Source organism: Dama dama, chromosome 15 (assembly GCF_033118175.1).
Source record: "Dama dama isolate Ldn47 chromosome 15, ASM3311817v1, whole genome shotgun sequence".
Taxonomy (NCBI): Eukaryota; Metazoa; Chordata; class Mammalia; order Artiodactyla; family Cervidae; genus Dama; species Dama dama.
Genome location: NC_083695.1, coordinates 32,695,775 through 32,709,693, shown reverse-complemented (window position 1 = coordinate 32,709,693; position 13,919 = coordinate 32,695,775). Strand labels below are relative to the sequence as shown.

The 13,919-nt window shown below is 37.4% G+C and overlaps 1 protein-coding gene across 20 annotated transcripts in view; it reads left to right on the top strand.

Annotated features, from left to right (window-relative positions):
- The first annotated feature begins 578 nt into the window (after positions 1-578).
- Positions 579-13,919, top strand: part of USP54 (ubiquitin specific peptidase 54) — a 118,626-nt gene continuing 105,285 nt past the window's right edge. For 7 of the 20 annotated variants that reach the window (XM_061161814.1, XM_061161826.1, XM_061161824.1 and 4 more), the window contains exons 1-3: positions 951-1,062; positions 1,755-1,870; positions 11,086-11,127. The gene's annotated coding sequence lies outside the window, so the exon portion shown is untranslated. Of the gene's footprint in view, positions 693-943; positions 1,063-1,754; positions 1,871-3,807; positions 3,894-10,694; positions 10,743-11,085; positions 11,128-13,919 lie in introns of those variants that run through there. The other 13 variants (XM_061161816.1, XM_061161809.1, XM_061161817.1 and 10 more) reach the window with 10 other exon arrangements.

Sequence of the window (13,919 nt, the reverse complement as noted above, 5' to 3'; positions counted from 1 at the left end):
ACGCGGCCCCCTTTCGCATCCAAACACCTGTGCTTATGCTCGATTAAAAACAACAACAGCAAACTTTTATTTCCTATTTTGGTAGGGAGAGTTGATCGGGGCGGGACACCAATATATAAACATAAACATTTCTGTTAAGTCAAATGTCCTTCACAAACCAGCGTAGGGGAAGAACGGATGAATTTCCTGAAGAAAGGTTAACGAAGCTATGGAAAGGTCAATTTCTGGCTTGCTCGCTCCATCTCTACTGGGCACGCAAAAAGAAAATACCAGGAAGACGGAACTTCAGCTAAAGGCGACACTGTTCCAAGTCTGAGGCACTGGGAAATGACGGCCACATCCCTAAAGTTATTCCAGTGTAAGGTTCGCCATACTAACTTCCCTCAGATGGGACCGTTCCTGCGTGCTGCCTACAACAGTTTTCCGACTCTCCCGCCAGTTCAAGATCCTTCCCCGCCCTTGCCCACCTCCAAACCTTTCCGGGCCACCCCTGTAGCGCCTTACAGCCGCCATTTTACACAACACTATCGCGAGATATACTTAGCCGTCTCGAGCCTGACTCATTTACTTTCTTGCGAGAGGCTCTTCCCGGCTGTTCTCGCTGTAGCTGTGGAAACTGTCGCGAGAGCTGGTTGCCTTGGCTCCCTGTAGCTATAGCAGCCGCGGCGGTTAAGGATGCGGCGGCAGAAGCGGTGAGTGCGACACCCTCAGGGGGGCGGGGCCGGAGGTAACAGGGTGCTGGGGGGTAGCGCCTAGGGAGGGGGTGGGGAAGGTCGGGTCGCGGGAGAAATGGGCCCTCGTGTGACGTGTTGGGTGGGACTCAGGTCCAGTGGTTATAAGGACAGGTCGCCGGTCTGCACCAGGGCACGCGGGAAGGGCTGGAGCTGCCGCGAGGTCCAAGGGGGAGGGACCCGGGTGTAGAAGGGTTCAAGGGGCAGGGGCCGGAGTATAGAAGGGTGTGTGTGTTGGGAGCAGGATGGTTATGGGGAGTCAGAATTGGAAAAAGAGACCGGGCTACGCCGAGGAATAAGTGGGAAGAAATGGGGTACAGCGAGGAGGAGGGTATGTTGAATGGGAGCCCAGAGATTGGGCCCGGTTTGCTTTGCCCTGGCGGAGATGGCGGGGGCGAGGGGGTGCGGTGTCAGACCTTCGCAGTTTACTGGGGTCCGCCTGAGACTGGTCCGGGACTGCGCGCTAAGACCTGGTTCCTAAAGGGCTTGGCGGGAATGGTGGCGTCCCGGAACTTCACCGCCCCCCGCCCCTTCCAAAGAAATCACCCACGGACTCTGAGATGTGAATGGAGGGTCCGGGTGAAATAGTATTAGTTGGAAAGGTCCTTTCGGTGGAGAGACTATGCGTGGGGTAATGAATGATTGCTGCTCTGAAATAACGTGTGGGATGGGGGCGGGAGAGAGAAATTCTTGAGAAAAAAAACTAAGATGTGCGTATTGAGTTGGAAGAAGGGGGTGTGTGCAAAGCTCACGTTTCTTTCCAGATTCATTCAAGTGTAGAATTTCTTTACGGTGTACTTATGAAATTATATATGCGGTGTAAACTCAGTTTAGATCATACAGTGAAAGAATGTGTAGTACGACTTTTAAACCTTCCATGAATATGATTTAAAAACTGAGAAAATGTTTCTGTTGCAGAAGCACCAGGCTGAGCACTAGGGATAGTTTTAGTTACTTGAATATAAAACCTTGTGTCTGTTCAGGTTCTTTGCCTTTTAAGAAATGAATGAATTTTTATTTTAGGAGACAGAGTTTTGAATATCCGTCAGTCTGGAAATAAAAGGAGTCTTCTAGGACTTAAAATCACTGCGAGGGCAAAGCATTTACACTGAGTCTCAAGGACTGTTTTCTAGAGAAAGGTTTGGACCAGTTTTCTTATTTCTAGTGAAAACAGTGGTTTCAATTCAGTCATGAAAAATAATTTGTTCATTTCTATCTACAGATGCAAGCTTTCTGATAATTTTTTTCTCACTATTTTTGGTAGGTTTAAATTTGCAAAAGCATAACCTCCCTTTTGATTATGTAACTGGATTTTTCCATGTTGAGGTTCACAAATTCATTAATTAGAATAATGGATTTTAATCCTTCTAGAGCTAGCCTTGTTGTGGTTAGTCATTGAACCTATTTGATATACGTTACTAAAACTTTTAATTTGTAATGTTAGTTGTTAATCTTTAAAGTTGAAATGATTTTCTGAGGCAAGATAAAGCTTTATGTGGTTGAGTCCAAAAGACTTCTTCATGAATCCATTAAGAAGCTTTACTGAGTTCCTATTATGTATAGAGTACTGTGCAAGGCATTGCAGGGGTTGGGGGAAAAGATAAATTCATTCATTTATCCTTTCAACAAACGTTTATTGAGACCTCTCTGTGTCTGATAACTAAGCCTTCTGGATACAAATACAAGTAAGCCTTGCTCCTTGCCTTGAAATTGCTCAGAGAGCAAAATAGAGTAACAAATCATTACAGTGTAGTAAACACAATACATTTGTGAACACAGGCTTATGAAACAAAATTCTGGCCCTAGGGAGTACTTGTCAACAATAGTTGACAAGAATAAAGTGGAAAAAACTATTTAAAAAATTACAAAATATTAAGTAAATTCTAAATTATGATGCATTAATAAAACATGTTTTTCAGAAGAGATAAAATTAGAATGGAAGCTTGAGAAAATTAAGGGGTCAGTGCATAATTTAATAGTCTTTTAAAAGTATTCTTAAACATCACTGAACATTCTTAAGTCAATAATAGTAATAAGAAGCATAAATGCTAATATTCATTGAGATTATTAATGTCCTAGGCACATTATCTCATTTTATTTATTTACTTTCCACCCCTCTTCCTGCCTCAGTTTTCTCATTTTATGTTAACAACACTCTGCTCCTCAGCTGGTACTAATACTTCAATTTTAAAGATAAGAAAATTGAAGCTTAAAACATTAAGGCAGCTGCCTAAGATCACGGAGCTAGTAAATGGCAGATTAGGGACTGGAGTTGGAAATCTAGGCAACTGAAAACCTAAGCAGGATTCCTTTCTTTTTGCAGTAAAGGAGCCTTGGAATGGGGATAGGGGACCAGACATGGAACATGGAATTGGCCAGAAGACTAAAATTCAGTCTCTCTTTATTCATAGATTTTGCTCCCTCAAATATTTACACTATGAGGGAACTAATTTGAATATTAGCATGATGCTAAATATGAGGTTTGTATTATACAGAGAATTGAGTAAATTACCATATTCATGTTGTGTATAATTGTATAGGGAGCTTTGCTTGGGGAAATAGTTATAATAAGCAATTGTTAACATCTGTAAGCTTCCAGAAACTGATGATTTTAACAGTGGAAATGGTTATCTATATTCATATATAGGGCAACTGTTATTACAGCAGACTAAGGGATTTAGGCAAACATTTTTGTAGACTGCTGCAGTTTGGGGCTTTTTTTTTTTTGGTGGATTTGCTTTCTAGTTTTGCTAGTGGTATAGAACCCGCCTGCCAATGCAGGAGACGTAAGAGATGTGGGTTTGATCCCTGGATTGGGAAGATCCCCTAGAGGAGCTCATGGCAGCCCATTCTTGCCTGGAGAATCCTGTGGACAGAGGAGCATGGCGGGCTACATACAGTCCAAAGTGTCATCAAGAGTCGGACATGACTGAAGCGATTTTGCGCGTGTGCACACACACACACACACACACACACACACAAATATTTGCTTTCAGATTTTTAAAACTATATTCCAAAGTCCAAAGTCTGATTTCCTGGTTGAAATTCAAATTTTATGTCTCCCTTTTATATTGAGGAAACTGAGAACTTTTAAATGACTTTCCCAGAGTCACACAGCTGCAGTGTCCCAGGTGTTTTTAAGAAATACATGCAGATTTGAAGGTGAGTCAGTGTTTTTTTTTTTTCCCCATTGAGTTGACTTTCTGCATCAGTCCCTCTATATAGATTTTAGCTGGAATAGCACGTGGGTGTGAATGAGATTCTCATGTTTTCTAACACCTTTTAACTAAGTGGGCTGTGTGCCTATGTTTTTATGTGAGTTATTTTTGAGGCATTGAGACGTTTTTCCAAGAAAGGTTTAGAGCAAGACAATGAGATGAGAAAGAGCCTTGAGGGGTGAGAAGGGGAACTTCTCCAGAAGGGTTGAAAACTGAAAGCATTTGGTGATGTGTAAGGAGGATGATGATCTAAAAGCTTTTCTTTAACTCCACCCACCACAGGAGAGCCTGGAGACTTTTTCTACACACACTCTCTGGAAAGGTTTTATCCACTGGAAAAAAGTATTTCTTTCTCAACATTTATATTAGCAATAGTAAATAGACAATGAACAAACCAGAAACGATTTACTCTCATGATAGGTGAAAAGTGATATCTCACTTTAGATTTCTGTCTCTTTGATTACCTGTGAGGCTGAACATTTTCCTGTATTTATTTATTTTTTTATTAGGCAAACTCCAGGAGATAGTGAAGGACAAGAAAGCCTGGTGTGTTGCAGTCCGTGGTGTCAAAGAGTCAGACACGACTTAGTGACTGAATGACAAATTAGGCAAAGAGTAGAATAAGCAGTTTCACAGAGAGAAATAAAATATCCAATAAAGAAATAAAAAACAGACTCACAGATGTAAAAAACTAGCTTATGGTCAACAAAGGGAGAAGGCAGAGTGGAGGGAGTTTGGAATTAACAGATACACGCTACTATATATGAAATAGATAAAACAAGGACCTACTGTACAGCACAGGAAACTATATACAAAATCTTGGAATAAAACCTATAATGGAAAAGAATCTGAAAAATAGTCTGATATATGCTTCCCTCTCTACCTATATTTGAGTCACTTTGCTGAAATTAGCACATCATTGTAAAATAACTACTTCAATTTAAAAAAAAAAGATGCGCACACTCCTGTGATCTGAAAACTGCAAATTAAACATTTTTTTGTTGACTTCCTTGTTTGTCTTTTTAAAAACATTTAAAAACTCTTCCAGATGTTTAAACTATATACTTAATTTGAAGAAAGAGAAAAAAAGAATACATTCCTTAAAAATAATAACTTTATATGGAGGCTAAGAAGCAAAGGTTCCACTTCCAGAACTATCCTGTTTGTTGAATTTTCCAGTTCTTTTTCTATGCATTATATGCAATTTCTATTTATAATTTCTAGTCTACATATATCTTTTTAAAGTCAGTGGAATGATATTTTTTCTGCAGCTTTTTTTTTAAAGTTAGCAATATGCTTTTGAAATCTCATCCTGTCAGTACATACTTTTTAACAGCTGATTGTATTTCAGTTTGAATGTATGTAATCTATTTAACTGTTTCTTTATCTATGAACATTTAAGTTGTCTCAGATTTTTGCAGTTATTGGGAACACTGAAATGAACAGCTCATATTCTTGTCTCTTGTGCAAATGTTCTATAATACCTCTAGAATAGGTGCCTAGAGTTGTTGTTTAAAAGGTTTACATGTTTTTAGTTTTGAAATATACAGCCAGTTTGCCTTTCAGACAGCCTATGTGCCATTCTTTATTCCACCAGCAGTTTATGAAAGTGCCTCTGACACTGGATATCAGTCTTGTACATTTTTACTAATATAACAGGCAGATTTTTACATTTTAATTTGTAGTTTTCAGATTACTTTTTAGTTTGAGCATCTTCTTGTTTGATGGGCTGTTTATATTTCTTTCTTTTGAAATTGCTTATTCTTTATTTTTTAATTGGGTTGTTTGCTTTTACCTATTAATTAGCAAGAACTAAGAACTCTATATGTATATAGATACAGATATGTATTTTAGTATCTATTATGCATATTTTCTCCAGTGTGTTGCATTATCTATAGTGCCTATTGATATACTAAATTTTTTGTATTTTACACAAAAAATACAAATCACATCTTTTTCATAATGGCCTCTGGACTTTGAGGACTTGCTTAAGAAGGCTCTTGGGACTTCCCTAGCAGTCCAGTGGTTAATACTCTACATTTCCACTGCAGGAGACATGGTTTTAATCCCTGGTCAGGAACTAAGATCCCACGTGCCACTCGGCCAAAACAAAAAAGTTGGGGAGAGGATAGCTAAGTAAAATTGATCGGGTTGAAAATCTACAATAGAATGTATAAATAATAATGATGTTTGATATTTAATCATACATATGGAAGAAGCTGGTTTTTCTGATTATTATTATGCCTGGGGAGAAGAAATAACTTTTCAGGAGCAATGTTCTTTCACGACTATCTTCTGAAGGGAAATCCCAACATGTGGACATTCCTGAGTTAAGCACTGAGGAGGAGGTTGGCATAGCAGAAAGAACATGAACTTTGGAATCAAGCAAACCTTGGTTCCCTTTCCAGTTCAGTTATTAGAATTGTGATCTCTAGCTCTGTCGTAGCCGCCTCTGTAAAAGAGTGTGCTCAAAAAAAACGTATATCACATCAAATAACATCAACTGCTCAGAATTGATACTTTTGTGCAGCTGTATTACATGGTACAAATATTTGATGACTGAAGAGCATACTATTACATTTAGGAGATCTGAATTAATGTTTGCTGCTGACCCATCAGTAACACCATTCAAATCAGAGGGTAGGAGAACCAAGAACCTAGGGTTAAGACCATATAGAAGCACCTTGAAGCATGTTAGAAATGCCAAATTAGAACCTACATCTTAACCAAATCCCGAGGTGATTCATAAATACCTTAAAGTCTGAGAAACAGTGATCGAATGCGCAGTATCTGAAGGAAGGTGGTAACTCCAAGCTCAAAGCTGCAGGAGTTGAGGTGGTAGGAGCTATAGAAAATTAGGCAGATACTCATACTGTGGTTCTAGATGATTCATTTATTCATTATGTAGGGTCATCTCATCAAGTTGGGGGATGCAGGGAAAATCTTCCAGGAGACACAACTAGCAGGATCCTGATTGGGTGTCTGGACACCAGCTAACGGGTTTGGCATTACAGCAATAGCTTTAGTCTCTGCAGGAATCTAGGCTAGCTGTGCTGTTCAGTATGCAGACCACTAGCCACATGTGGCTTTTAAAATTAAAGTAAAAATTCAGTCCTTCAGTTGTACCAGCCACCTTTCAAGTACACAATAGTCACATGTGTCTACTATATTAGACAGTGAAGATACTGAACGTTTCCATTAGTGCAGAAAGTTCTGTTGGGCACCACTTAAGAGGAATAGGTAGAGATACCAAGGTTAAATATCTGCCTTAAAGACTGTGTCAAAATGGCCAAGTTCAGAAGGTAGAGAAAAACCTAGGAACTGCTGCTCACATATAACTTACCATCCCATTCTAGAACCTTTCCATTACTGATAGCTGCAGATAATTCCCTGTCCTGTTAAAGTTTGGGTGTACCTGCAAGTGAAGACATCAAATAAAAGGGTAGAAGCTGAGGAAAATGTTCCGGGAATTGTGAATGTTAAGTAAAGGGATTTTCCAGACATACATTGCTGAGCATTGGAAAGAGGAGGAATGGCTGGGTATGGAGTTAGGAAAATCATATAAACTATTTAAGTATTTAGCTGCTAGTAAAACAGTATCGTTCCCAGAAGAAATAATACTGAAAATAAATTCTAATGTCCAGGTTAATGCCGAGTTGGTCACCGATTTGATCACATCTTCACTCAAGTGTTTAGGTTGAAAAAAAAAAGTGTTTAGGTTGGTTTATCAATATTAAAAATATGAACACTTTTTTTTTTTTTTTTATGTTTAATGAGAATTAGTCGGAAAGCAGAGTTCAGTTTAAGGTTCAGTTTTCAGTCTTTCCCCTTAGAGAATACATCTATAGAAAAGGCTATCCAAATTCTATTTATTTTTGTTTTGGAGACAGTGCCATATAGTATATTTGTAAGTTGTTTATCTTTTTTTTATTGATGGTTTATAGCAGACGTATACATGAATATGCTTTTTAAGTAAAGACCACTGTTTAAGTCACAAATTGCCTGCTAGCAAGTTATCTTGAGTAGGAAATCTTTATGAACCAAACTCTGATTATAATTTTAATTGGGCAAAGTATTGAAGTCTGATTTAGAGTTGTTTTTCCTGTGCTTCCTCTTAACAACTCATGGAAAGAATCAACAACTGCTTTTAAAAATTCAATTTGGAGTTCTTATTTCACAATGACTTTCATCCTTTTTATGCTTTATTTCAATAGATAGTTGCTAAGCATCTGCTTTAAAAACAAATTTTATTAAGATATAATTCACATGTCATACAATTTGCTCATTTAAAGAATACAATTCAAAAGTTACTGTATGGTCAGAGTTGTACAACTGTCACTTCAATCAATTTTATTACATTTTTATCACCCCCAAAAGAAACTGTATATCCAAAAGAAACTGTATAGGCAGTCATTCTCCTTGGCAACCTCTCCCTCCCTTAGGAGCTACTAATTTACTTCTATCTCTGTAGATTTACCTATTCTGGACATTTCATATAAATGGAATCATAAAATATCAATATGTGGTCTTTTGTGACTGACTTCTCTCATTTAGCATAGTATTTTCAGGGTTCATTCATGTTGTGGCATGTATTAGTATTTCATTCTTTTTATCACCAAATATATTCTGTATTCCCTTATATGAATAAAGCACATTCTTTTTTATCCATTTGGATTGTTTCTACTTTTTGGCTATTATGAATGAGGCAAATGAGGTGCTTAGCTCACAAAATAAAAATACTGAGGGTTGTGCAAGTGCAAAATTTAAGGAGGTACTCTCTCTTAGGGTTGTGTAAGTACAACCCTACTTGAGAGTGAGGGCCTCCTTAAATTTTGTACCTGGGAGCCTCCAGTGTCCCACCAGTCTTGGCAGTGTATTGGCTTTCCTTGAGCTTCACTGAATGTCAGCCAATTAAAAAAAACTGAGTAAAACGTTGTGCTTTGCTTTTTGTCACTTTCCTGTTCAGCAGTGTTCAGTGATCTTCTATTGACTATCAAAGACTGACCTGTGATTCTAGTTTTATTTCTAGTTAGATTTCCACTGTCTTATTATTTTAGCCAGTCTAAACTACTCTGTATTCCCCAACAAGTCAAAAGCTCTTCTGTTATCCTGACTTTGCCCGGTGCAGTTTTTCACCTGTGACTGACACATTGATGGAAACCTGTTTCTAGTGGCATTGATGAGGGTGAACCTACTGTTTGAGCCTACGGCACTAAACTTGTTCAGATTCTAGTTCCCAATATTATCTAGTTCCCCTGGTTGGGGAACTAAGATCCCGCGTGTTTTATAAATAGAATCCTGTGCTGTGCTGTTTAGTCACTCAGTCATGTCTGACTCTCTGTGACCCTATGGACTGTAGCCCGCCAGGCTCTTCTGTCCATGGGGACTCTCCAGGCAAGAATACTGGAGTGGGTTGCCATGCCCTTCTCCAGGGGATCTTCCCAACCCGCAGATCGAACCCAGGTCTCCCACACTGCAGTCTAATTCTTTACTGTCTGAGCCACCAGGGAAGCCCTAAAATACTGGAGTGGATAGCCTATCCCTTCTTCAGGGCATCTTCCCAACCCAGGAATCGAACCGGGGTCTCTTGCATTGCAGGTGGGTTCTTTACCAGCTGAGCTATCCAGGAAGCCTCAGATAGAATCCTATACTATATAATTTTGGGGGCTTGCCCTTTTTTTTTTTTTTCCATTCAGCATTATTTCCTGGAGATTCATTCAGGTTGTTGCATGTATCAATATTTTTTTCCTTTTTATTGCTGAGAATTATTCTTTGATATACCTATATCACCATTTGTTTAAACATTCACCTGTTCAAAGACATCTGGGCTGATTCCAGTTTTTGGCTGTTACAAAGCTGCTGTGAACATTTGTGTACAAGTTTTATATGAACATGTTTCCATTTCTCTGGGATATATGTCCAGGAGTATAATTGTTGGATTGTATGGTAGTTGCATGATTAGTTTTTTAAGAAACTGGCTGATTGTTGTTCAGAGTGGCAGTAAAATAGATTTTACATAGTGATCCAGTTTCTTTGCACGCTTTTGGGTATTTGGTGTTCTCACTACTTTTAATTTTAACTATTTTGATAGATGGGTAGTGATACTGCTTAGTGGTTTTGATTTACATTTCCCTAGTGGCTGTTAAACATCTTTAAACATGTTAAACATCTTTTCACATGTTTATTTACCAACTGTATACCCTTTTTGGTGAAGGATCTTTTGTCTTGTACTTATTTTATAATTGTATAGTTTGATTGTTTTTTTATAGTTGTATAAATTGTATAGTTTACTGTTGGGTTTTGATAGGTCTTTGTATATTCCGAGTACTAGTTCTTTGTTGAATATTGGTTTGCAAATAATTTCTCCTAGTCTGTAAGCTTTTCTTTTCATTCTTTCCCCTGGGCTTTTATTGTACAAAAGTTTTTAATTTCAATGAGGTCCAATTTATTGATTTTTCCTTTATGAATCAAGGTTTTGGTGTCAAGTCTAAGAACTCTTTGCCTGACTCTAGATCACAAAGATTTTCTTCTGTATTTTTTTCTCAGAGTTTTATATTTTACATTTAAGTTCTTGATAATTTTGACTTAATATTCGTATTAGGTATGAAGTTCAAGCTGAATTAATTTCTTTGCAATGGAATTTTAGTTGCTCCAGCAACTAAAAAGGTTGAAAAGGTTTTCCTTTTTCCTTTAAATTGTTTTTTCAGTTTTGTCAAAAATCAAAGTCTGTCTCCTTCATTGACAGGTGTATTCTCTGACCACTGAGCCACTGGGAAGCCCTAAGAATATTTATGTAGGTCCTAAATTTGGGGTTCTCTATTCTGTTCCATTAATCTATGTATCAGTATCACACTCTTTTGATGACTAGAGCTTTGTAATAAACTTGATATTGGGTAGAATAATTCCTTCCACTGATTATTCTTTATCAAGATTGTTTCAGCTGTTTTAGAGTCTACCTTTCCATGTAAATTTTAGAATAAACTTGTTTAAGTCTTAAAGCCTTACTAGGATTTTGATAGGAATTGCATTAATCTTATTGATTAATTTGGGGGAGAATTGACATTTTTATCATGTTGAGTCTTCCAGTCAGTGAACAAGCCTGTTTATTTATGTCTTCTTTGATCTCTTTCTTTCAGCATTTTTTAACTTTCAGCGTATAGACCCTGTACATGTTTTTGGTAAGTGTATATACTTAAGTATTGAATCTTTTAGAGTAATTGTAAATGGTAATATGTTTTTAATTTTGATTTCTGCACATCTTTTGTTAGTACAATTGACCCTTAAACAACACAGGTTTGAACGATGCAGGTCCACTTATATATGCATTTTTATAAATAAATACATGCTGTAATACTACATACTCTTCCTTCAGTTGGATTGGAGAGTGTGAAGCCATGGATACTGGCGGGCGACTGTAAAGTATGTAGGGATTTTCCACTGCTCAGGGTGTCTGCTTCCCTAACCCCTGTGTTGATCAAGGGTCAACTGTATATAGAAATCGATTGATTTTTGTGTGCTGATCTTATATCCTGTGACCTTATTATTACTTCTAGGAGTGTTTTTGTATATCCCTTGGGATTGTCTATATTAGACATTATGTCATTTGCAAATAGAGTTTTATTTCTCCCTTTCCAATCTGTATGTGTTTTATTTCTCTTTCTTGCTAATTACAGTGCCTAGAACTGCTGATATTAAGTATAGCGACAGCAGACCTCCTTGCTTTGTTCCTGTTTGTTGTTGTTCAGTCACTAAGCTATGTCTGACTCTCTGTGATCCCATAGACTGCAGCATTCCAGGCTTCCCTGTCCTTTGCTGTCTCCTGGAGTTTGCTCAAGTTCATGTCCATTGGGTTGGTGATGCTATTTAATCTTTTCATCCTCTGCTGCCCTCTTCTTTTGCCTTCAGTCTTTCCAAGCATCAGGGTCTTTTCCAATGAGTCTGCTCTTCGTATCAGATGGTCAGTATATTGGAGTTTCATCTTCAGTATCAGTCCTTCCAAAGAATATTCAGTTGGTTTCCTTCAGGATTGACTGGTTTGATCTCCTTGCAGTACAAGGAACTCTCAAGAGTCTTCTCTAGCACTACAGTTCAAAAGCATCATTTCTTCAGCACTCAGCCAACTCTCACATCTGTACATGACTACTGGGAAAACCATAGCTTTGACTATATGGACCTTTGTTGGCAAAGTCTCTGCTTTTTAATACACTGTCTAGGTTTGTCATAGTTTTCTTTTCAAGGAGCAAGCATCTTTTAATTTCACGGCTGTAGTCACTGTCTGCAGTGATTTGGGAATCCAAGAAAATAAAATCTGTCACTGTTTCCACTTTTTGTCCTTCTATTTGCCATGAAGTGATGTGACTAAATGCCATGATCTTAGTTCTTTTTGAATGTTGATTTTAAAGCCAGCTTTTTTACTTTCCTCTTTCATTGTCACCAAGAGTTTCTTTAGTTCCTCTTCACTTTTTGCCATTAGGGTGGTATCATCTGCATATCTGAGGTTGTTGATATTTCTCCTGGTAATCTTGATTCCAGCTTGTGATTCATCCAGCCCGGCATTTCCCATGCTGTACTCTGCATATATGTTAAATAAGCAGGGTGACAATATACAGCCTTGTATATTTCCTAACCTTAGGGGGAAAGTATTATTTCACCTTTAAGTGTGATGTTAGCTGCAGGCTTTTGTGTAGATGCTCTTTATCAAGTTGTAATCACATATTTTAAAAATTTCAGGTGAAACTGTTTCTTCTATGGTACTTTTTCTTACTCTCCCAAGCTAGTATTTACTCTCCATATTTCAGTAGCATTTGGCTTATATTACTATTATTGAATTCTTACTTAATTGTATTCTGGTTGATTTGTGTTCATCCATCCCTCCTCCAGACATATACACCCTCTAGGCTATGAGGGCAGATGCCGTTTTATTAATTTTTATATCAGTAGCTTACAGCAGTGTGCTGGTTGAATTGTTTGATTGAGTGAAGGAGTGAATGAAGGAATAATTGAATAAGAGAATGGGAGACTCTTAGAGGGCTGAAAATAGTTTTTAGTGATAAAAGTATGAACTTTGGAGCCAGACAGAATTCATATCTCAGCCCTTCAATTTAATGCTACTCTGTGAAGTTGGTCAAATTACTAAATATTTCTGAACTTTAATTCTCTTATCTGTGAAATTAGGATAATAATAACCTACCTGAACAAATTAAGTGAAATAGTACATGTTAATTCTCAGTATAGTAGCTGTCATGTAATAAGCACTCAAATTTTAGTTTTCCTTTGTTTCTTCATTGAACTGTTGTAAGTATTAAGTTATAGTGATTGTAAAATCACTTTGTGAACTGCATTATTTAAATTTTGTACATTTGTGTTAAATACATCAAACTAATTTTGATGATGTTGGCTTAAGAGGGAAAAATAGGGACATGAGAAAATGGAGGTTTTCTCCAACAATAACTTCTGTTGAGCAATACCATATACTAGCCACTTTGCTCAGAAGTTTACGTTCAGTGATTCATTTAATCTTTACAATAACCCTATGAAGCACATACTTCCTCTGAAGGACTTTGTCTTAGTTTTTTAATGATAGTTTCCTTATCTCCACGCTTTCTAAATAAACCTCAGGAATTGGGCTAATACAATTTAATGCAGATCTCAAACTTTGTATTAAATATGAAGAATAATAATTCTTTTTTAAGCTCTCATCTTAGTATTGGGGACAGCATACCTTTAGGTTAAATCTTCATTTTTTTCAGTAAATCTTAGTAATGACATTTACAGGCAGTTTGGTTCCAGAGCACCACAATAAAGAGAATACTGCAATAAAGTGGGTCAACTGAATTTGTGTATGCCATTGGATATAAGAGTAAATATAATTTACTATATAATATATTGTATAATATACTGTAAATATACACAGTATACTGTGGTCTACTAAGTATGAAATAGCATTATATCTAAAGAATACACTTCTTTT